The 22,257-nt window shown below is 38.0% G+C and overlaps 1 long non-coding RNA gene and 1 other non-coding gene across 4 annotated transcripts in view; one reads left to right on the plus strand and one right to left on the minus strand.

Annotated features, from left to right (window-relative positions):
* Nucleotides 1–22,257, plus strand: part of LOC109275820 (uncharacterized) — a 190,016-nt gene that overhangs the window by 43,176 nt on the left and 124,583 nt on the right. The gene's annotated exons all lie outside the window — the stretch shown is intronic.
* LOC128776727 (U6 spliceosomal RNA) lies at nt 10,828–10,934 on the minus strand. Its single transcript, XR_008421905.1, has one exon. It is a non-coding gene; the product is annotated as a U6 spliceosomal RNA (small nuclear RNA).

Consider the following 22,257-nt stretch of genomic DNA (forward strand, 5'->3'; position numbering starts at 1 on the left):
GGTGGGGATGATTAGGTCATGAGGTGGAGTATTTATGAATGAGATTCTTTAAAAAATGATCTTGCAGCTCCCTGGCCCCTTCCACCATGCAAGGATACAATAAGAAGTCTGTTGTCTGCGAGAGAGCCCTCACCTGACCAAGTTGGCACCCTGATCTTGAATTTGCATCCTCCAGAACTATGAGAAATAAATTCCTGCTGTTTATTAGCCATTCAGTATATGGTATTTTGTTATAGCAACCGAAATGACTAAGACTCTTCCTTGAACCTCTGCTTTCTCAGCTAGGATAACAGAATTTCATTACCTTTCAGAGTATCTGTCAAGGTTAATGGAAACATTATAAATCAACATATATTAATTTTAACTTTAATATTCTACTGTTACTATAACTACTGCTATAAGTCCTCTTTATGGAAAGCATTTGGTCTTTATTACCATAGCTGCTCTTGGACTGCCACTAAAATAGGGAAAGGGTGGGGTGGGAACAAATTTGCCTTTTACCAAGACTGCTTTGTCAGTGGGAGCTGGATGAATATGAGGACATGGAGGCAAAGAGATTACCTCTTGGACTATTTCTCATCTAGGTGAAGCATGGTAAGGATATTAGTAATGGCAATGGGGATGGGGGGAAAAAGATTCAGAGGTATTTATTTATCATTTATCATGATATTATGATATAATATACACAGGTATGTTGAAAACAAAACCAAGCATGACACAAAATTAACAAAGGCTATTTTATTCATAACTTTGCAGCAAGGGAACCCTCTGCTACCACTTTAATTTCAGCGGGCTTTCAATGAATGGTGTCAGAAAGGCCTGAGTTTATCATGTAAAATGAGAATTCTGAGACAGCATCTGATTGGCATGGTGAGAATTTTGGAAGCTGGGGAGACTTACCAATTGCTGTCAGGTACATTTGGCAGTTGTTGATTGTCTGTGTAAGGAAGCAAGCAGTTTGGGGTCATTTCAAGAGGAAGGATTGGCTGTTCAATAACTGTTAAGATTGGAGGGTTTCCTGTGACTGGCTGTTTCCCAGAGCAAGTTGGAGTTAATGGATTGCTTTTTTGCACTCAAACTGTCATCTCATTTTGGGCCTTATGGGGAGTGGCTGCCATGGCAGGCTGTTTCTCAGTTATTTAATATGAAGATTAGGGGTGCCTGGGTGATTCAGTTGGTTGAGTGTCTGACTTCGGTTCAGGTCATGATCTTCCGATCCGTGAGTTGGAGGCCCGCATCCGGTTCTGTGCTGTTAGCTCAGAGCCTGGAGCCTGCTTCAGGTTCTGTCTCCCTCTCTCTCTGCCCCTCCCCCACTTGTGCTCTGTCTCTCTTAAAATTAAATGAACATTTAAAAAAAACATTAAAAAATTAAAAAAGAAAAAGTTTGTTCAGGGCACCTGGCTGGCTCAGGTGTCGAGCACATGACTCTTGATCTCAGGGTCATGAATTCAAACTCCACGTTGGGCAAAGAGATTATGTTTTAAAAAATAACAAAAGAAAAAGAAACTTTTTTCATTCATTTTGTTGTGGGAGGGAAATCCTCAAAAATTTTGCTAGGTGAAAGAATCCAGTAAGTGTTACTGGACATTGTGGTATCACTGTATGTGCTAAGTCAGGACATTTTTTTTTTTAGGGAAAAATTTCAAGATAGCCACCATTTTCATCACGTGCAGATGTACATGTGACTTACATATTGCTGCAGAGTTAGTTCTCAAAATCACACGCAAGACCAATATGAATCTTAAATAATTCATTGGCTCTGTTATGGACTTTTATGTAAAGCTCCAAGGACAAAAATATTTTCAGGTTCAGGTTAGTAGCATGCATGATGCATACATAAACTTCTGGACTAATATGTTATAAAAAGGAATGGAAAAAAACTAGAGTAATTTCAAAATAACATAAACTTCTGGACTAATATGTTATAAAAAGGAATGGAAAAAAACTAGAGTAATTTCAAAATAAGCTTTGAAAAAAAATTAGAACCTCCCTAATCTTACATATACTTTAAATGCTTTCATGTACTTTGTCTAAGTAAAGCAAATTTTTCCATAAAAGAAATCTTGGCTAGAAAATATGCCTGGTAAATCAGTCTTCTAAAAGCTGCTGGAGATAGGGGGAAAAAATCAGTAATGTAACTGCCTATCTAATTCTGGGCACTATATTAGCTTTTTTTTTTTTTTTTTTTTTTTTTTTTTTTTTTTTTGCTTTTTTTGGCAAAAAATTTTCTGTTTTCACTAATCCTATCTCACCTCATTTCAAGAGGATTGCATTAGTTGGATAAGCAAGAAAATGTTCTTTGCCTCCTTTATGTAACTTAGTGTCTCCACGTAAATAAAATGCCTTAAGGAAGAAGAAATTGCCGAGAAGGTAGGAAGAAAGAGACAAGAACAGGGCTAAAAGGACTTGGTTTTAACAGGCATATACTTGAGAACCTTTAGTCTAAGAACTTCTGGAGGGTGGGGCGGGGTCATCCTGGGATTAATGATGAAGGGATCCTGTCACCTTTGAGTTTGAGTGTTTTCTTACCTGTGGTTCTGCAACAAAGAAGCTATTGTGCTTTAAAAAAGAAGCTTTAACAATGTCAGGGAAGCCAGGCAAAGGGGCCAGCAGGGTGGTTGCTTACTGAAAATTTCAGTAGCATTTTCAAGATAATTGGCTTAATTACATGCCAAACTAAATTGTAATTTTAAGGGCACGACAAATAACAAAGATTTATTCTAAAGCTCTGTAAGTAGGCTTTTGTTCTTTATTTCCTGTGAATAGATCTCTGGTGGAATAACCAGGACCTGAAATGTTTGGGTCAAGACTGTGAGACAGAGGCACTCTGCTTGGGGATGGTTAGAGCTATTTGGATCAAGGAATGTATATAGTCACTCTGAGTGTGATAGGTAGAACTAAATAAAATAAATTCTAATATTGTTAATTTGTGTTTTATACAGTGTTCCAGCTAAAGGCAGGTTAGTGAGTAGTTACAAGTAGGACTTCTCTTTGGAGCCATACTGCTGGGATTTATTGCTTAACTTTCCACTATGTGTGTGATCAGTAGAACAAGTAAAAACTACCTATAATCCCAGGCCTGAAGAAAATACAAAATATTTACATTAAGGGATGAAAGTAAACTTGTACTCCGTTAACCATTCTACATTTGATTTGTATCCATTGTCAACTTTTTCCTAAAGTCAGACACATCAGTATATAATGAATACATGCATTATGCTGATATTACTGTTTTGCAACTTAAAAAAAAATAGTGATCTAACATGAACCATTTTCTAGGTTAGTACATATAAGCTTACCTCATGACAAAAGATGACTATACTATTTCTTTGTCTTAGTAACTATTGGTCCATTTAATGAGCATTTAGGTTTCCATTATTTCACCACTGTTATGGTAGTAAAGTGAAGATCCTTAGACATAACATATTAATGTTATTATTTCTTTAGGCTAGATTTCAAACTGAGATGATGAATCCAAGAATATGCACACTTTTAATTTTATTTTTTATTGAGATATAATTAACATATTAGTTTCAGATGTAAAGCATAATGATTCAGTATTTATATATATTGCAAAATGATCACAATAAGTATAGTTAACATTCATCACCATATATAGTTACAACATTTTTTTCTTGTGATGAGAAGTTTTAAGATTTATTCTTAGCAACTTTCAAAAATACAATATAGTGTTACTAACTATAGTTACTATGCTGTATATAACATCTCTGGGATTTATTTATAACTACGTGTCTTCCTTTTAACCAACTTCATCCATCTTAATCCCTCCCCAACCCCTGCTTCTGGGAACCACCAATCTGTTTGCATTTATCAATTTGGGTTTATTTTTAAAAAATTTTTTAAACTTTATTTATTTTTGAGAGACAGAGAGACAGAGCATGAGCAGGGGAGGGGTAAAGTGAGGGAGATACAGAATCCTAAGCAGGCTCCAGCTCTGAGCTGTCAGCACAGAGCCTGATGAGGGGCTCAAACCCACAAACCATGAGATCATGACCCAAGCCGAAGTTGGACGCTTAACTGACTGAGCCACCCAGGCGCCCCTTTATTTTTGTTTTTAGATTCCACATATAAGTGAGATCTTATTCCTTCTCTGCCTCAATTATTTCACTTAGCGTAATGCCCTCAAGGTCCATTCATATTGTTGCAAATTGCAGGATTTGCCTTTTTATGGCTGAATAATATTCTATTGTGTATATGTATATATACATTTTTTAATCCATTCATCTGTGTATGGAAACTGACATTGCTTCCATTTCTTGAATATTTTAAATAATCCTGCAATGAATGTGGGTGCATGTATCTTTTTATTTTATTTTATTTTATTATTTATTTATTTATTTATTTTTAATTTACATCCAAATTAGTTAGCATATAGTACAACAATGATTTCAGGAGTAGATTCCTTAAAGTCCCTTACCCATTTAGCCCATCCCTCCTCCCACAACCCCTCCAGTAACCCTCTGTTTGTTCTCCATATTTATGAGTCTCTTCTGTTTTGTCCCCCTCCCTGTTTTTATATTATTTGTGTTTCCCTTCCCTTATGTTCATCTGTTTTGTCTCTTCAAGTCCTCCTATGAGTGAAGTCATATGATATTTGTCCCTCTCTGACTGACTAATTATGACTTAGCATAATACCCTCCAGTTCCATCCACATAGTTGCAAATGGCAAGATTTCATTCTTTTTGATTGCCGAGTAATACTCCATTGTGTATGTATGTGTGTGTGTGTGTGTGTATATATATATATATGTATATATATATATATATATATATATATATATATACATATATATATACCACATCTTCTTTATCCATTCATCCATCGAGATGGACATTTGGGCTCTTTCCATACTTTGGCTATCGTTGATAGTGCTGCTATAAACATGGGGGTGCATGTGTCCCTTCAAAACAGCACACCTGTACCCTTGACTAAATACCTAGTAGTGCAACTGCTGGGTCATAGGGTAGTTCTATTTTTAATATTTTGAGGAACCTCCATACTGTTTTCCAGAGTGGCTGCACCAGCTTGCATTCCCACCAGCAGTGCAAAAGAGATCCTCTTTCTCCGCATCCTCGCCAACACCTGTTGCTGCGGGAGTTGTTTATGTTAGCCATTCTGACAGGTGTAAGGTGGTATCTCATTGTGGTTTTGCATGTATCTTTTTGAGTTAGTGTTTTCACTTCCTATGGATAAATACCCAGAAGCAGAATTGCTGGGTCATGTGGTAGTTTTATTTTTGAGGAACTTTTTGAGGAACCTCCATACAGTTTTGCAAACTGGCATGCCCAACCAACAGTGCATGAGAGTTCTCACTTCTCCACATCCTTGCCAACACTTATTTCCTGTCTTTTTGATAATAGCTATTCTAATAGGTGTGAAGTGATATCTCATTGCAATTTCGATTTGGATTTCTCTGATGATTAGTGATGCTGAGTACTTTTTCCTGTATCTGTTAGCTATCTGTATGTCTTGTTTGGAAAAGTATCTATTCAGATACTCTGCCCATTTTTTAATTGGATTGTTTGTTGCTGTTGAATTTTATGAGTTCTTTATATGTTTTGGATATTAATGTCTTATTAGTTATGTGATTTACAAATATTTTCTCCCATTTGGTATGTTGCCTTTCCATTTCGTTGATGGTTTGTTTTGCAGAAGACGTTCAATTTTAATAGGTACTTCCACATTAATTTTTGAAGGGTTTTGCCAACTTTTGCTCTTATTAATAACATGTGAATGTCAGGGCATCTGGCTGGCTCACTTGGTGGAATATGCAATATTTGATCTCGAGGTTGAGAGTTCAAGCCTCACATTGGGGTGTAGAGATAACTTAAAAGTAAAGACTTTTAAAAAAAGGAATTTATTTAAGAAAATAACATGTGAATGTCTACTTCCTCAATCCTTGTAAAAATTTTAAGCTTTTTACTATAAAAAATTTCAAATACAGACAAAATAGAAAATAGTGTAACGGGTGCCCATGGACCCAGTATCCAGTTTCAGCAGTTATCAACTTCATTTTTATCCCCTTCTGTTGCATTATTTTGAAGCAATTTCAATCATGACATTTCCCCATGTGAACTAGGTATTTTAAATCTTTAATTCTAACTGTGCTTTCTTATAACAATATATAAACATATTTGTTCTCCCTTCCATTCTCATCTCTCAAAGTGAGATAATAAAAAATAGAACTTTTAAGAGGTTGGGGTGCCTGGGTAGCTCGTTAGTTAAGTGCCTGACTCTTGGTTTTGGCTCAGGTCACGATCTCACGTTTTGTAGGTTTGAGCCTGCTTGGGATTCTCTATCTCCTCTCTCTGCCCCTCCCCAACTCCCACTTGCATGCTCTCTCTCTCGAAAATAAATAAACTTGAAAAACAAAGAATTTTTTAGAGGTTTCCTATGAGATTTCAGGGTGAAGCTGTAAGATCAAACATATTTTACGTACTTTTTTTAACTCCCAGACTTACCTTTGCATTGATTAGTGTTAGGGTCAGGCGTAAGGCAGGGTAAAGATAGGAGTCAGAGGCTAAAAAATTTTAGCAACCAAAGGCTTTATTTGGGAACTAAGGTCTCGGGCGAGGTTCCCTGACTCAGGGAGGGGGCGAGGGGGAGGGAGGGAGGGGGAGGGAGAGAGAGAGAGAGAGAGAGAGAGAGAGAGAGAGAGAGAGAGAGAGAGAGAGAGAGAGAAGTCAGGGAAGTCGCACCCAGGTGTGGTGGGGTGCGGTTTTTAAGCTGCAGCGGTTCCAGGTTTAGGTCTGGGTGGGCCTTTTTTCGCGTCAGGTCGTGCTATCGCTCTGTGATTGGTTGACCTCCAATTCCTTCTGGCAGCTACTAGGGGCTTTTCGTTGGATTGCGCTGTTAAGATAGCCGTCCCCTCTACTGTGGTTCCAAGGACATCCTAAACAATTAGCAGTCATGGTCCCCATACGATGCTAGTTTCTGATGTGACTCTTGAATGTTGCTATTCTTGGAAACATAGAAACACTTCTTTTTCTTTTAATAGGTATGATTTTGAATGACTTAGCAGCAGTAGCCATTTACCAATTTTCTTGTTTGTTTAAGTAGGCTCCACATTTAACATGGGGCTTAAACTGAGACCAACACTGAGAAGACAGTGGACTAGCATCTCAAAGGCTGTCTCCAAAGTGCTGAAAATTCTTCCAGGTTTATGTAGGGCAAACATGGGGCAAAGGTGGATGGGTGGTGCAGGTCCGCAGTGAAGGTCAAATCAATCATTGTCTTGGAGTCAGTTGTGGGGGAGGGGGGTTGGTAGGGTGGGGCTTGCTGGCTCAGGGCCATCTTTTATTGCTTGAGGGAGTAGTTGTGGTTCCCATCAGGGAATGCATGCCTTCAGGGTCTTTCTTTTACCTGAGGCTAGAGACAAGCTGGAAAGAATGCAACTAGAAAGTTTGAGGTTCAGCCATCACAGGTCATATCCATCCCGACGGGAAATGGTCCAGAGATTACCTCTTTCCACCCAGGGGAAGATATTAGAGGGGACCAGAAATTGGAACAACTAATTCCTTCTTTATCTGCTTTACTTTCAAAGAAAATGCCTGTTTTAATAATCTGGGGGTTAAAGACTCTTAATTTGCTTAGCCCAATCCAATATCCACACAATACTGAGATCTTTTCAAAAGGTAAATTAGATTTTGTTATTTTACTGTTTGAAGCCAGTCAGAGACTTCCCATTGCCCTTAAGGTGGAAACTAATACTCCCAAAAGGGACTATAAGGCTTGGTCTATCTTTTTACTCTCATCTTAAAGCCTCTCTCCATTTTGCTCACTTTGCTCTAAACATATTGGGCTTTTTTCAGGTCCTCCAAGCTTTAGGCTCTTCCCTCACTCAGAATGCTGCTCTTTTGGTCTGAGCCACTTCACCATGATAGTTGCTCTTTTATACTTCAGGCTTCAGTTTAAATTCCAAGTTCAATACGAAGAGGCCTTCAGAGGCATCCTCTTTAATCTTATTAGATCTCCCTCATTCTATTCTTTGTAACCTGTATCTTTCTCTCATTCCATTTTACTCATTTTTTAAAGTAATTATATGCTTATGTATTGGTTTTAAATTGTAATGCCTCCCCTCTTCCCGCTCCTGCCCCTGCCCCTACCCCTACCCCCAGTTATTCGTCAGAACTCAGCATAGCAACTTGCCTCCATCAGGTCATGATCTCTATCAGGTTCGTGAGTTCAAGCCCCGTGTTAGCATCTGTGCTGACAGCTCAGAGCCTGGAGCCTGCTTCAGATTCTGTGTCTCCCTTTCTCTCTGCCCCTCTCCCACTCTTGCTTTATATCTCTCTCAAAAATAAATAAACCTAAAAAAAAAAAAAAAACCTTAAAAAAATAAAAAATAAACAACTTTTCTTTTTAATTTTTTTTTTTTTTTAAGTAGCCTTCATGCCCAACATGGGGCTTGAACTCACAACCCTGATATTAAGATTTGAGCTGAGATCAAGAGTCTGACACTTAACCAACTGAGCCACCCAGGCAACCCTAAAATAGCTTTAGAGCTAAGACCACAAGGATGACTAGGACTTAGCTAGGCAAAGGACACGTAGAAAGGGGACACAGAAATGAGTTTTCAGCACAGAGCCTTTGGAAACTTTCAAGGAGGGAAAGACTGTCTGCAATGAGTGTCATGAGTATTGGATCAGAAATTTGCTTTGCTCCTCTTGGTGAAACATAGGAAAATTCCCCTCTTTTTTTTGTAAAGGAACTATTTTTCTGATATATTGCTGTATTTATTTATTAAGTCAGAATCATTAGAGGTGTAGAAAAATGAGCTAGATAAAAATCTTAGTGGAATTAGTTTTGGGGTGCTTCTATTATATGAAGGTGTTGGATAAGGTGACTCACTCCCAGACTGTGAGGTTCTGGCTCTGAGAAGTGAGAATGTGGAGAGTAGAAATCAGGATGAGTGGGCTGCTGATATGATCTGTTCCTCTGTTGAATGAAGGAAAACAAATCACTTTTAAAAGGGTATTATATTTTGAACTCCAAAACTTTTTCTATGCCTTTTTGTTAGTAAAGTTATTAGCAAATTAAGGATAATAACCTGCAAATAATCATTGACTAATCACAATCTTAAAGGTAAGTATTTTGGCAAGGAAATGTGAAAAAAAATCTTCATAAGCCAATTGTTAAATTGTTTAGCAATATCTTGCTAAAATATTTCATTTTGTAGCTACTTCCAAACCTGAAAAGTCTATTTTCTTATGGAATTAAGTCATCATAAAGGAGAGATGTGGAGGGAAGAACTATGTCACTTCTCTGTGAGCAGGTCCCTGAGATGGGAAGTGAGTCCCACCTCCCCCTTTCTATGGAGGAGAGCCAGATGTAATAGAACTATATGCCAAGGTGTTCGGACACTGGTAAACTGCATCCTAAGTATGGAGGGTTGGAGGGGGATATCCAAGATGAGAATAAAACAAGAGACTTTAGGGGCTTCTGGGTGGCTGTGAAGTAGGTGAGATGATTCATTTTCAGAAATACCAAATAAATGCTGTGCTGTCTAGTTAACAATAATTCACAACCTATTGGAAATATGTACAAACTGCCCCCCACCCAATGGAGTCCCAAACCCTTAGACACTTCACTTCCTGGTTCTTCCTCTCTCCATTTCAACGGGCTTATTTTCATGGGCTTTGCCATGAGCATGCGTCAAAGAACTGAAGTCTCTGCATCACCTAAAGGAATGTACTTTTTGCCTTACATGGGCATAGGCAACTTCCGGGTAAGGCTGTAACCTCTGTAGTACTCAGCCAATGAGGAACCAGGGAAGGGACTTGCATGCCAGGAGATAAATTGCCTGCTGTAACTGCTCCACGTGTGGCTGTCCATCAGACAGCTGCTCTTGCAAGAACATTAATTAAAGCCTCGCTTCGCTGTGCTTCCAGCCTCCGGGTCTCTCCCTTGATTGGGTCAGTGGGCTCATTTCTCACAGTGGTCCAATTGGTTAAGTGTCCCACTTTGGCTCAGGTCAGGATCTCATGGCTCATAAGTCTGAGCACCGCCCCCCCCCCCCCCCCCCGCACCCGCCCCCACCCCAGGCTCCTTGCTAGCAGTGTGGAGCTTGCTTGCTTGTGATCTCACTGTCCTCTCTCTGTGTCTCCCCTGCTTGTGATTTTTCTCTCTCAAAAATAAATAAATAAAAACTTAACAACAACAACAAAAAACACCAACAAGAGACTTTAGCTCTAGATCTTTCTTTGCCTCTAATTTTCTCCAAGTCAGCTCACTTTCTCTGGAAACAGATGATGAACTTGACATCTGTTCTGATCTCCAGGTTAAACGTTCTGGGAGCCAAGTCAGTGAAACATGAGTCCCTGGAGATCTCTCCAGTACATTGCTAGTTCTGCTTTGTTCTCTAACTATAATTGTGATTTGGAGGTGTTGCAATTTGTGAGTAGGCCAAGGAGGGCAGATGCATTCCTACAGGTTGCGGGGAGGAAAAATAATTTTCTTTGAAAAAGAAATTTTTTTTAAGTTTATTTATGTTGAGTGAGTGCACAGAAGGGGCGGAGACAGAGAGACAGAGAGAGAGACAGAGAGAGAGTCCTAAGCAGGCTCTTGCACTGTCAGTGTGGAGCCTGATGCGGGGCTCGAACTCACAACCGTGAGATCATGACCTGAGCTGAAGCCAAGAGTCAGAAGCTTAACTGACTGGGCCACTCAGGTGCCCCATAATAATTTTCTTCTTACCCTTCTAGATTTTTTTAAACTTGTTTTATTTTTTATTTTTTAAAATTTACATCCAAATTAGTTAGCATATAGTGCAAAAATGATTTCAGGAGTAGATTCCTTAGTGCCCCTAAAAATATGGAACGCTTCCTGAATTTGCGTGTCATCCTTGCGCAAGGGCCATGCTAATCTTCTCTATATCATTCCAATTTTAGTATATGTGCTGCCGAAGGGAGCACTTACCCTTCTAGATTTTTGCCTGAGACATCCCCTATAATAGAAGACAGATTAACAGGAGAAAAACATAAGAACGTTTAATAACATGTATATCTCCTGTATACATGGGAGATACCCAGGAAAACTGCATTAACTCCCCCAAATGGCACAAGCCACTAACCTAAATAACATCTCCAGCTAAAGATAAAAAGATGTTGTGTTGGGGGGGGGGGGGTTGGGGAGCAGTTATGGTAGGTTGCCGACGGGGAAAAGCACAGGAAACAAAGGTAAGGTTGTTATGCAGATTTAAGTCATTGCCTTCTGCATTGACCAGAGCTTCTGGAGATTTAGAGTCATCCTTCTCTTCCTAGTACAGAAGGGAGAACCCCTTACAAATGGAGATTTCCCTGATAAATGTAAATGTTTCTTGCAAAAGGAGAACTTCTATGCAGATTTCAGAGCTTCCCCTGTGTCTGCTGTTTCTTAAAAATAACCAGCTTAAAATAATATACTGAAAGGACATATTTTGGGGTAGTATATTTTGCTCCCCTTCAGTCCCACTTTTGAAACTGTAAAGTTTCACAATCCAGAAGCAAAATTGATAAATTGCTCCATATCTCACTTAACTAGTCTCTCAATCCTGATAACAGATCAGCTCAGTTAAATAGATGTGTTTCATTTCAGGAGGCAGCGATGATGGGAGTGGGCTTCCAAAATTAGGTCTATGCTGTGCTAGAAATGAGGTATTTAATAAGAGGAATTTCTATGGAAACAAAAGAAAAATAAAGATTGATGGATGGAGCAAATTATAAACCCAATCAGTCCTGACGGCAGCCAGTTAGTATTTCTAGTTATTGGGCTCGATGCATCTTTTGCAATTTGAAATTCTCTAATGATATTGAAGGGGTTCAGGATAGCACCCCTACCATATGCCACTTTGAGATGAGGATTATTATTATTTTTGTTTTAAGTTCATCCATTTATTTTGAGAAAGAGAGAGAGAGTGAGAGAGCAGGAGGGGCAGAGAGAGAGAGAATCCCAAGCAGGCTCCGTACCATCAGCAGGGCCCCAAGCAGGCTCCACACCATCAGCAGGGAGCACGACATAGGCTCGAACCCCCAACCTTGAGATCATGACCTGAGTGGAAACCAAGAGTGGACACTTACCCAACTGAGCCATTCAGGCACCCCAGGCATGTGGATTATGTTCAGCTGAAAGCACTTGAGACCCTGCAGGCTAGAGAAACTTTTTGTCCCTCCCTTTGTTAGAATAACAGCTAGTGAGATTCTAACAGGATGCTGGAGGCCAGCAAAGAGGAAGTCATGCCAGCTTTCAGGAAAGTCAGAGGAGTGTCCTCAAAGCACTCCACAAAAAGCCAGATCAAACCAGATAGGCTCCAGCTTGTTAGTGCCATGACAGGAAATCCCTGACCAAATAAGGAAGAAGGGGCATGAAACAACTGCTCTTCTTATCACCCTGTGAAATGCATGCCTTTCCTGTGAAATCCCCGACCTCTGTCCCCTTCTCTTTAGTTCAAGATGACATATATACCTCATTTGCCTGTCTTTGGAATTTCCATGTCTATGTGGATTCCCCAGTCATATGCCTATTAAATTTGATTTTCTTCTGTTAATCTATTTCATGTCAATTTGATTCTTAGTCCAGCTAGAAGAATCATTGAAGAGGCCAGGAATTCTTGCTCCCCAACAATATCATCAACTGTTCAGATAAACTTTCTGAGTGGCCCATACAAACCACAACAGGCATGAAGGTTGTCTAGACATCAACTATTGGGGGAAATTCTCTTTTAAGTTTATATCATCAAGTTGTCCACATTCAGGTTGCAGGGCTTTAGGGAAAAGGGCAGTTTTAGCTTGTAGTGATTCCAACTCAAAAAGATGGGAGAAAACTAAAAATATTAGTTTGGAGAGTTGCAGCCTGATACTTGAGGAAAATAGAATTGAGGATCTGGTCCAGTTTATAGGTAAATAACAACTTCGAAAACAACATGACTAAAATCTAATGTCTACAAAGGTGCAAAAATAATTTCTCTTTATATTCACCCCCGTTTTATCAATCATAACCATGGTAAGACTTATTTGTTTGCAAAATAAGTCTCATCTCATTAAACTTGGCCTAATTATTTACGTAAGTGCAGCAAAAATAGTGACTGACCATATAGCCTCTTTTAAAATTGTTCTATTGGAACTTTTCATAAGGAATCTCAGATTGAACTTTTAAAAGCCTCAAGCCCAGGAAGCCAACCCAATGACTTATCATCCAACTTCACCTGTAATACCTATTGATTTGGTTAATTCCTTTCTTGTTTGAGGTCCCTAAAATATTATGAGGTTCCTGAGTTTGCCAGGAAGTGGCCTTTATTAGTCACCTGCTAAGGCCGACAGGAGCCCTAAAGAAAGGTAGTAGACCATTTTTCCAAGAGGATTTATTGACTCCATAGTTTCTAATTTTGTGCCATTGCAAGGAGAGCAGAGGGGTGTCTGGTGGCTCAATCAGTTAAGTATCCGACTCTTGATTTCGGCTCAGGTCATGATCTCACAGTTCACGAGTTCAAGCCTGTATTAGGCTCCACGCTGGCAGTGTGGAGCCTGCTTGGAATTCTCTCTCTCCCACTCTCTCTCTGCCCCTCCTCCTCCTCCTCTCTCTCTCTCAAAAGTAAATAAACTTAAAAAGAAAAAAGATTGCGAAAAAACCAATGAGAACAGACTCTTTTTTTTTAATTTTCTTTAAATCCAAGTTAGTTAATATATAGTGTAATAATGGTTTCAGGAGAAGAAGAACAGATTCTTATTGAAGATATGGAAATAAGTATATTGCCATTCAGTAAGTTTCTAAATTTTAGAGGGATCAGATAGGGAGAAAAAGTAATTGTTTCATCCTTTTTCATAAAGGTATAGCTTTACCAAATTCGTGTAAGTCATTGGAGCTTAAGTGAAAAAGTGTCCATAAATCTGGAAAATCAAAACATTAAAGAACCTGTAATGTTTCAAATAAAAAGTCATAGGGGCGCCTGGGTGGCTCAGTCGGTTAAGCGTCCGACTTCGGCTCAGGTCACGATCTCGCAGTGTGTGAGTTTGAGCCCCGCGTCGGGCTCTGTGCTGACAGCTCAGAGCCTGGAGCCTGCTTCCAATTCTGTGTCTCCCTCTCTCTCTGCCCCTCCCCTGTTCATGCTCTGTCTCTCTCTGTCTCAAAAATAAATAAATATTAAAAAAATTAAAAAAAAAAAAACCAAATAAAAAGTCATAAAAATTATAACCATCCTTATCAGTTTATTCAATCCCATGTTATTAACTGTGGTTCTGCTTGAATCCAGTTTTCCCATTAGTTCTGGAAATGCTTAGTTCAGTTTTATGAGCTTAAAAGTTATCAGAAACCTCTGTTTGCCAGTTTTTCCCATGAATCTCCTTGAAGATGAAATAAATACTTTTGCAGCAATGCACTTGAAAAGCCTAAGAGTAAAACAATAGCTGTAAATGGCAAAAGACTTAAAAATGGCCATGATTAAAGATCTGATGAGAGTTCATGAAAATGCAATTGACAAGGAGCTTTGGTTATTTTTCTGACAAAAAACATTTTAAGATAATAATAACTGGAGACTCCTGGGTGGCTCAGTTGGTTAAGTGTCTAACTTTGGCTCAGGTCATGATCTCATGTTTCTTGAGTTTAGGTCCCACATCAGATTCTGTGCTGACAGGGCGGAGCCTGCTTGGGAGTCTGTCTCTCTCTCTCTCTCTCTCTCTCTCTCTCTCTCCCTCTCCCCTCCCCTCTCGTTCTCTTTCTATCTCTCTCTCTCAGAATAAGTAAATGATCTTTAATTGGAATTATGACTAATAACATTATCCTAGGACATATCAGATTTCTAGGAATTTTATACAATTTCTGGAACACTTCTATACAAGTTACAAATGCAACATGAAGAAGGCTTAGTATTACTTTTTATTTGACAATGCTTCTCATGTAATTTAACATATAAAATAAGTCTAATTAGTTGAGTATCTGTCTTTTATAAGGAGAGAACAAATCTTTTGAGATGTTCCGAGGACCCTCTAAAAATTTCCAAAGTTAACTTCAGGTCAAAAAGACTTCATTTAGAATTGATTTTGGGAAGTGTGTCAAAAATATTAAAAGGTTTGGACACTTGACTAAATAGGATGAGAGATCATTATGAAACAATAGTCAATTATCCATTTAACCAAAGCAACACAAATTTTAAAGGCAAATACAGAAGGTTATATAACTGTGAGCAAAACTTACCTTCTATAATACTGAGAAGACTCAGTTTTTTAAAGTAATCAAAGACCTGAGTAAGACAACATGAAGCACAAAAAACTATTTTGGTAAGACACAAAACCTTTGCTTTCTAGGTAAATTATTTAAAAGATAAACACTTCATAATCTCTTATTATCAAAAGGAGACCAATAGTCTAAGAAAACATTTTCCTTTCAACAGATGGAAGAATATTAAGTTCTGTTTTACATAAGTACATTATTGATACTAAGATTTATTTTTACAACCCTGATAATAACAATTAAATTTTATCCAGTTTAATTACACAAGATAAAATTTTCTCTTTTTTTCCCCTGCCTCCCTCCCTGTCTTTCTATACCATTATGTCCTTTGTTCTCCTCTTTCCCATTCTGAAATGACTAGTTTTATTTTGGGACAAATTTACTTTCTTTTCCCTTAAACAAAATGCATCATCATACTGTAAAAATTAGTAATGGAAAACCCCAAAACATATCTTAACTTTCTTTGCATACAAAGTGGTTTCCTTTTCTTCTAGTCGTTTTAATTACATATATTCATTCAAATTCTTTTTTTTTAATGTTTTATGTATTTTTGAGAGAGAAAGCATGAGTAGGGGAGGGGCAGAGAAAGAGGGGGACAGAGGATCCAAAGTGGGCTATGCGCTGACAGCAGAGAGCTTGATGTGGGGCTCGAACTAATGAGCTGTGAGATCATGACCTGTGCCAAAACTGGACACTGAACCAACTGAGCCACCCAGGTGCCTCTTAATTCAAATACTTAACCTTTAGAAACTTTAATTTCTAGTGAAAACTAAGAATTAAGCAATTATGAATTGTCACACTAGCATTTTATACATTGGTAAATTTATGAATGTGTCATAATTTCCAGAAACACACTTTTTTTATAGTACAATCTTCCAAATTGGCACAAGATGTGTTTACTAACAGACCCAAATTTATCTCTAGTTCCTCTGTAATAGGAAGTCAAAAGTATGACCTATGTTCAGTAATTAATGTTCAATATTTTATCTTATTTGGAAATGATCTAGATATTTGATAAAATTCCATGATTTAATTTTAATTAGCAAAAACTCATAAGGTTTTGAGTTACCAAGAAGATTTTGGAAACTCTTTTTAGGCAGACAAAAAACATAGTTATTACTGAAAAGTTTTCCTAAAAATTCTTATTACATACATCTTACATACATCTAAATACATACACTTACATACATCTAAATTTTATATCTATCTAAGTCACTTGCTCCCAGGGGTGCCTGGGTGGCTCAGTCAGTTAAGCGCCTGACTCTTGATTTCGGCTCAGGTCATGATCTCATGGTTTGTATAATCGAGCCCCACATTGGGCTCTAAGCTCACAGCGTGGACCCTGCTTGGGATTCTCTCTCTCTCCTGGTCTCTCTGCCCCTCCCATGCTCATGCTCCCTTTCTCTCCCTCTCAAAATAAATAAATAAACATTAGAAAAAATCACTTGCTCCCAATATTTGTGTTTACACTATTCATAAAACTTCATGGAACATTAGACAATGTCAGCCATCATCCCAAGCTATTTGTTTTTGCTGATAAATTTTGTAACAAAGATAACATAAGTTTATTTGATCAATAAACTCAGGTAGAATAAAAGTTGCATGTCATGGGGCGCCTGGGTGGCTCAGTCGGTTAAACGTCTGACTTTGGCTCAGGTCATGATCTCAAGGCTCATGAGTTCTAGCCTCACGTCGGGCTCTGTGCTGGCAGCCTGGAGTCTGCTTCAGATTCTGTGTCCCTCTCACTCTGCCCCTCCCTTGCTCATGCTCTGTCTCTCTCTCTCTCAAGAATGAATAAAATATTTAAAAAAAATTTTTAAAGTTGCATGTCTGCATTACATTAAATGTAATTTTGAAGGCATGCCTATTTCAATTAAACCAGAAAAATTAAATTAACTTTTTATTTAGCAAAGATTATCTCAGATCACATGAACTTGAAAAACATTTTATTTAGCAAAGATTATCTCAGCTCACATGAACTTGAAAAACATTTGAGTTAGTTTCTCTATTTCTGGTAGTTTAGAAATACTTAATTCATATAAATGCTTATTTTAAGCCAGGTAAATAGAACTTTTTTGCAAATTCATTTTGGCAATACCATTGGATGTAGAAAAATATCACATATCTACAACACATAAGCATACAGGTAGATACAGAGACATTACGGCTATTGTTCTAAAATTTTAGCCATGTGTCAGTTACAGTAAATAATACAAACTTCACTATTTATTTAGTTATTTATTTACTTATTTATTTATTTATATTTTAGAGAGCACAAGTTGGGGAGAAGGGCAGAGGGAGAGAGAGAGAAAGATTTTTAAGTTGGCTCCATGCTTAGCGGGGAGCCGAAGGCAGGGCTTTATGCAGGGCTTGATGAGGCACTTGATCCTATGACCCTGGGATCATGACCTGAGCCAAAATCAAGAGTGGGTCACTGAACCAACTGAGCTACCCAGGTGCCCCAAACCTTTCTACTTTGGTAAAGACTGTTGGATCCAAATTTTGTTTTGGTAGTTGGAATAAGGTAAGTTCACCTGCTCAAATGGCTAAAGCATTATGCTACTATTTATGGAGAATACATTTTTTTATTCACCAAATTTCCAAATACAGTAAAACCTTGGATTGTGAGTAACTTCTACAAGTGTTCCACAAGACGAACAAACATTTCTAATAAATTTTAACTTGATAAACAAGCAATGTCTTACAATATGAATAGTATGTTATGCTGAACGTCACATGATCACAACTGAGCCAATGGTTCTCCTCTCTCTCTCTCTCTCTCTGTGGGATTCTGGGTGATGGTCTCCCATGCTCTGATGTTTGATCTCAGGCCGTGGTGTTTGGCAGAAATCAGTGATTTTTCAGAACATTGAAAGGTGCCCACAACTTTCACTAGTGTGGCACTAGTGTGTTTTTGTTGCTTCAAAACACTTACGGACAGTCCTTTGCTTTTCCATACAAGAGTAAACTTAGGAATGTTTTGGTTCATTCTAGGTCATTGGATAGGTTCCTTGTTAAAGTTGCACCAAAAGAAAAAGATTCCATTGAGCCAATAGACAGTAGTTATACCTTTAGTGATAGTAAAAGTCATCCTACACAATAACCCTCCTCTCTCTTGTCTCCCTCACACCAGCCATGAAGGTTTTCATAGGTAAATGTAGGTTAATTTTTTTCTGTATATTTTATATATTCTTTATTATTTTGTGTTTTGTTACAGTATTGTAACATACAAGTGCTTTGGATTACAAGCATGTTTCTGGAATGAATTATGCTCTCAAACCAAGGTTTTACTGTATTTCTTTGGATGGCTCTTAAGTCGTAGAAAATATGGGGTAAAAAATTTACATCACAAAGACATAAAAAGTACCCAAGTTTTCTCCAAGAAAATTTAGGGTATATTTGCCTATATCAGAGGTCTAGAGTAAGTACTATGTAAATTTTTCTTTTTCTTTTTTCTTAAGTGCAATGTTCTGATCTTTTACAATATTTTCAAACATTTTGAGATGAATAGGAAAGGCTTGAGGATTGAAAAGAATAGTTGAACTTTGAATTGTTTCTAGAGCCAAAGTTCTAGTTTGGTAGAGATTTGCAAGACAAAGACCGTTGTATTCAATTCCCCAAAGAACTAGATTGTAACCTGAAATATCAAAAGGCTGACCCACCCATTTTACTAAATTTACTTCTATATATCATGGAGATTTCCAACTAAGATGAAACTCAAAAGATTTCTATATTCTAGAGCTTTGGGGGTTTAATGCTGTATGCTTTTAAAAAATCTATCTGAAGCATTTAACAAAAGCCATCTTACTGAGTAATTCAACCTTGGGCCAGTTCACCTTAAAGGGGAAAACATTGACCTCTAGGTAATCCCTTTCCTGATAATGTGTAGGAGGGCCTGGGAGAAATTCTAGATATCCATTTTCTATGTGAGAAGGGTTTTCCCCAGGGGACCATCTGGCTTGTCTCAGAACTATAGTATAACCATGGGAGAGAAGAACCCCTTAGCAGCCAGTTAAGATCCCTGGGACTGAGGTTGTGAATGCCTACTGATTTTTTTTTTTTTTTTTTGTCTATTGATCTTTTTAAGGAATTCTCTAAGGCTAGCCACCATACTTCTCCAGACACAGGCCTGCCAATCTGGAACACCAAAGGGGTGCTACTAGTATGGGACTATTCTAGCACTAAGGAGACAATGAATGTTGAGATGACAAAGGCCCATTATGTATTGGCACCCATTATGACACACTCCCCTGAGAGCTGGCACAGTTGAACAAAAAGGATGCTGCTTCTTAGATCCACAGCCTGTTCAGCTGTCTGCTAGATGCATGCTAGTACATGCATCCTCCAGCTGGCAGAGACCAGAGAGAATATTCTCACTGGTTACACACCCAAGCTCTCGACATAGAACAAGATGAGAGAAAAACCTAATTAGATCTATGGTTATCCTCCTTATGACAATGCAAAAAACAGAGACAAAAAACAATGACCATCTCTGGGAAGAAAAGGATCAAAAGAAAACAAGAGTGCTCATGACAAATTTTTACCAAAGTTGCTATACCAAGGATAAATATAAATATTTGCTCCTGCTAACCTAAATTTGGAAAGGAAGGGTTAAGAAACTTTACCTTCCTCTGTCAACAAGATCGATCCTGAGAGATGACTTTGGTAAGAATTCTTACCGGGATCCTATCTGTAGGCTCCAGAAAGAGTATGGTGTCTCAGAAAGTTTCTTCGTGGTTGTGAAACTGTGGGAAAGGAAAAAATAATTTTCCCTTTGCCCTTCTAGATTCTTGGCTTGGACATCCCTGTAATAAAAGCAGATTAATACAACAAAACAAAACAAAGTTTAATAACATGCATATCTCCTGCATATACAGGAGATACCTAGGAAAACTGAGTAACTTCCCCTTGATGGCACAAGCCACTACCCTAAATAACATCTCCAGCTAAAGACAAAAAGAAGATGTTGGGGGGGGTGGCAGGGGGAGGGAGGAGTCCAGTTATTGGAGGTGATCAGAAAAAGCACAGTAAACAAGGGTAAGGTTGTTATGCAGATTTAAGTCATTGCCTTCTGTACTGATAAGTTTCTGGAGATTTGAAGTCATCCTTTTCTTCCTGGTAGGGAGAGGAAATGTTTCATTTCTCAGGGGTAGATACTTGGAAGTAGAAATGCAAGATGGTAGGGTAAGTTTGTGTTTAATTTTTAAAAATGTTTATTTATTTATTTTGAAATAGAGAAAGAGAGAGAGAGAGGCAGAGAGAGAGGGAGAGAGAGAGAATCCCAAGTGGGCTCCCTACTATCAGTGCAGAGCCCAATGAAGAGCTCTGTCTCAAGAACCATGAGATCATGACTTGAGCTGAAATCAGGAGTCAGACACTTACCCAACTGAGCCACCCATGTGCCCCTATGTTTAATTTTTAAAGAAATGTCTAAACTATCTTTCCGAGTGGCTGCTTGAGGATTCTACTCTAATATAGGATAGGAGTCCTTTGTCAGATATATGATTTATGAATATTTTCTCTCACTTTTTGGTTTGTCTTGTAACTTTCCAAGTGGAGTCTTTTGAACTGAAACATTTTAAAATTTGATATTCAATTTATTTTTTTTTATTGATTATACTTTTCATGTTTTATCTAAGAAATCTTTCCCTAACCCAAAGTCAGGAAAATTTTCTCATAATTTTTTTTAATGTTCATTTAATTTTGAGAGAGGGAGAGATGGACAGAGTGTGAGCAGGGGAGGGGCTGAGAGAGAGGGAAACACAGAATCTGAAGTGGGTGCCAGGCTCTGAGCTGTCAGCACAAAGACTGACTCGGGGCTCAAACCCACAAACCTCGAGATCATGACCTGAGTTGAAGTCTGACACTTAACTGACTGAGCTATCCGGGGGCCTCCATAATATTTTCTTGTAAGAATTTTAGTTTATGCATAGTGAGTCCATGTTTAGGGCCAAGATCCATTTTCAGTAATTTTTGTTAAATCTATGAGTTAATGATCTAAATTCACTGTGGATATCTAGTTTTTGAGGTTATCCTTTCCCCGTTGAATTGTCTTGGTACCTTGGTCTAAAACCAATTTATTATAAATTTAATGGCTTATTTTTGGACTCACCTTAATTCAGTTGATCTATGTGTCTCTCTTTATGCCAACCACATTGCCTTGATTCCTGTAGTTTTATAGAAAATTTAGAAATGGAATAAGCTTTCTTTTTCAAAAATTTTCTTTTGCTATTCTGGATCCTTTGCATTTCTGTATACATTTTAGGGTCAACTTGTCAGTGTCTATAAAAAAAAAGAGCTTGCTGGAATTTTGACCAATATTATGTTGAATCTATATTTCAATTTGGTGAGATCTGTGTCTCTCTAATGACATGGCTGAAATTATGAATTAGTTCTTGTAGTTATATTGTGGATTCTTTGGAATTTTCTGCATATCAGATCATATTGCCTGTGAATAAAGACTTTTTTACTTCTTCCTTTCTCATGTAGATACTCTTTATTTACTTACTTTTCTTAAGTGATGTTTTAATCTGTTCAGATGGCTATAACAAAAATATCATAAACTGAGTGGCTTAAGCAATAATTTATTTCTTACAGTTCTGGAGGCTGGGAAGTCCAAGATCAAGGATGTCAGCAGATTAGATGTCTAGTTAGACTAGTTTCCTGGTTCACATATAGCCATTTTCTCTCTCTGTCTTCACATGGTGGAAAGGTAAGGTGGCATTCTGGGGTCTTTTATAAGAAGAGTAATCCCCCAAAACTCAACCTTCAAAAGAGCCTCACCTCTAAATACTAGCAGACTGAGGATTAGTTTTCAACATATGAATTTGGGAAACACAAACATTCAGACGACAGCACCTGATTACCCATTACAATGTTGAATAGAAATTTTGGGAACAGATGTCCTTGCTTTCTTCATAGGGGAAAGCATTCAGTCTTTCCCCTAAGAACATACTTGTTTTTCATGAGTTGCATTTATCAGGTTAAAAAAGTTCTTTTTTATTTCTAGCTTTTTGAGAGGTTTTAAAAATTTGT

The sequence above is a fragment of the Panthera pardus genome, unplaced genomic scaffold (assembly GCF_024362965.1).
Source record: "Panthera pardus isolate Hobbes unplaced genomic scaffold, ASM2436296v1 HiC_scaffold_13, whole genome shotgun sequence".
NCBI lineage: Eukaryota > Metazoa > Chordata > Mammalia > Carnivora > Felidae > Panthera > Panthera pardus.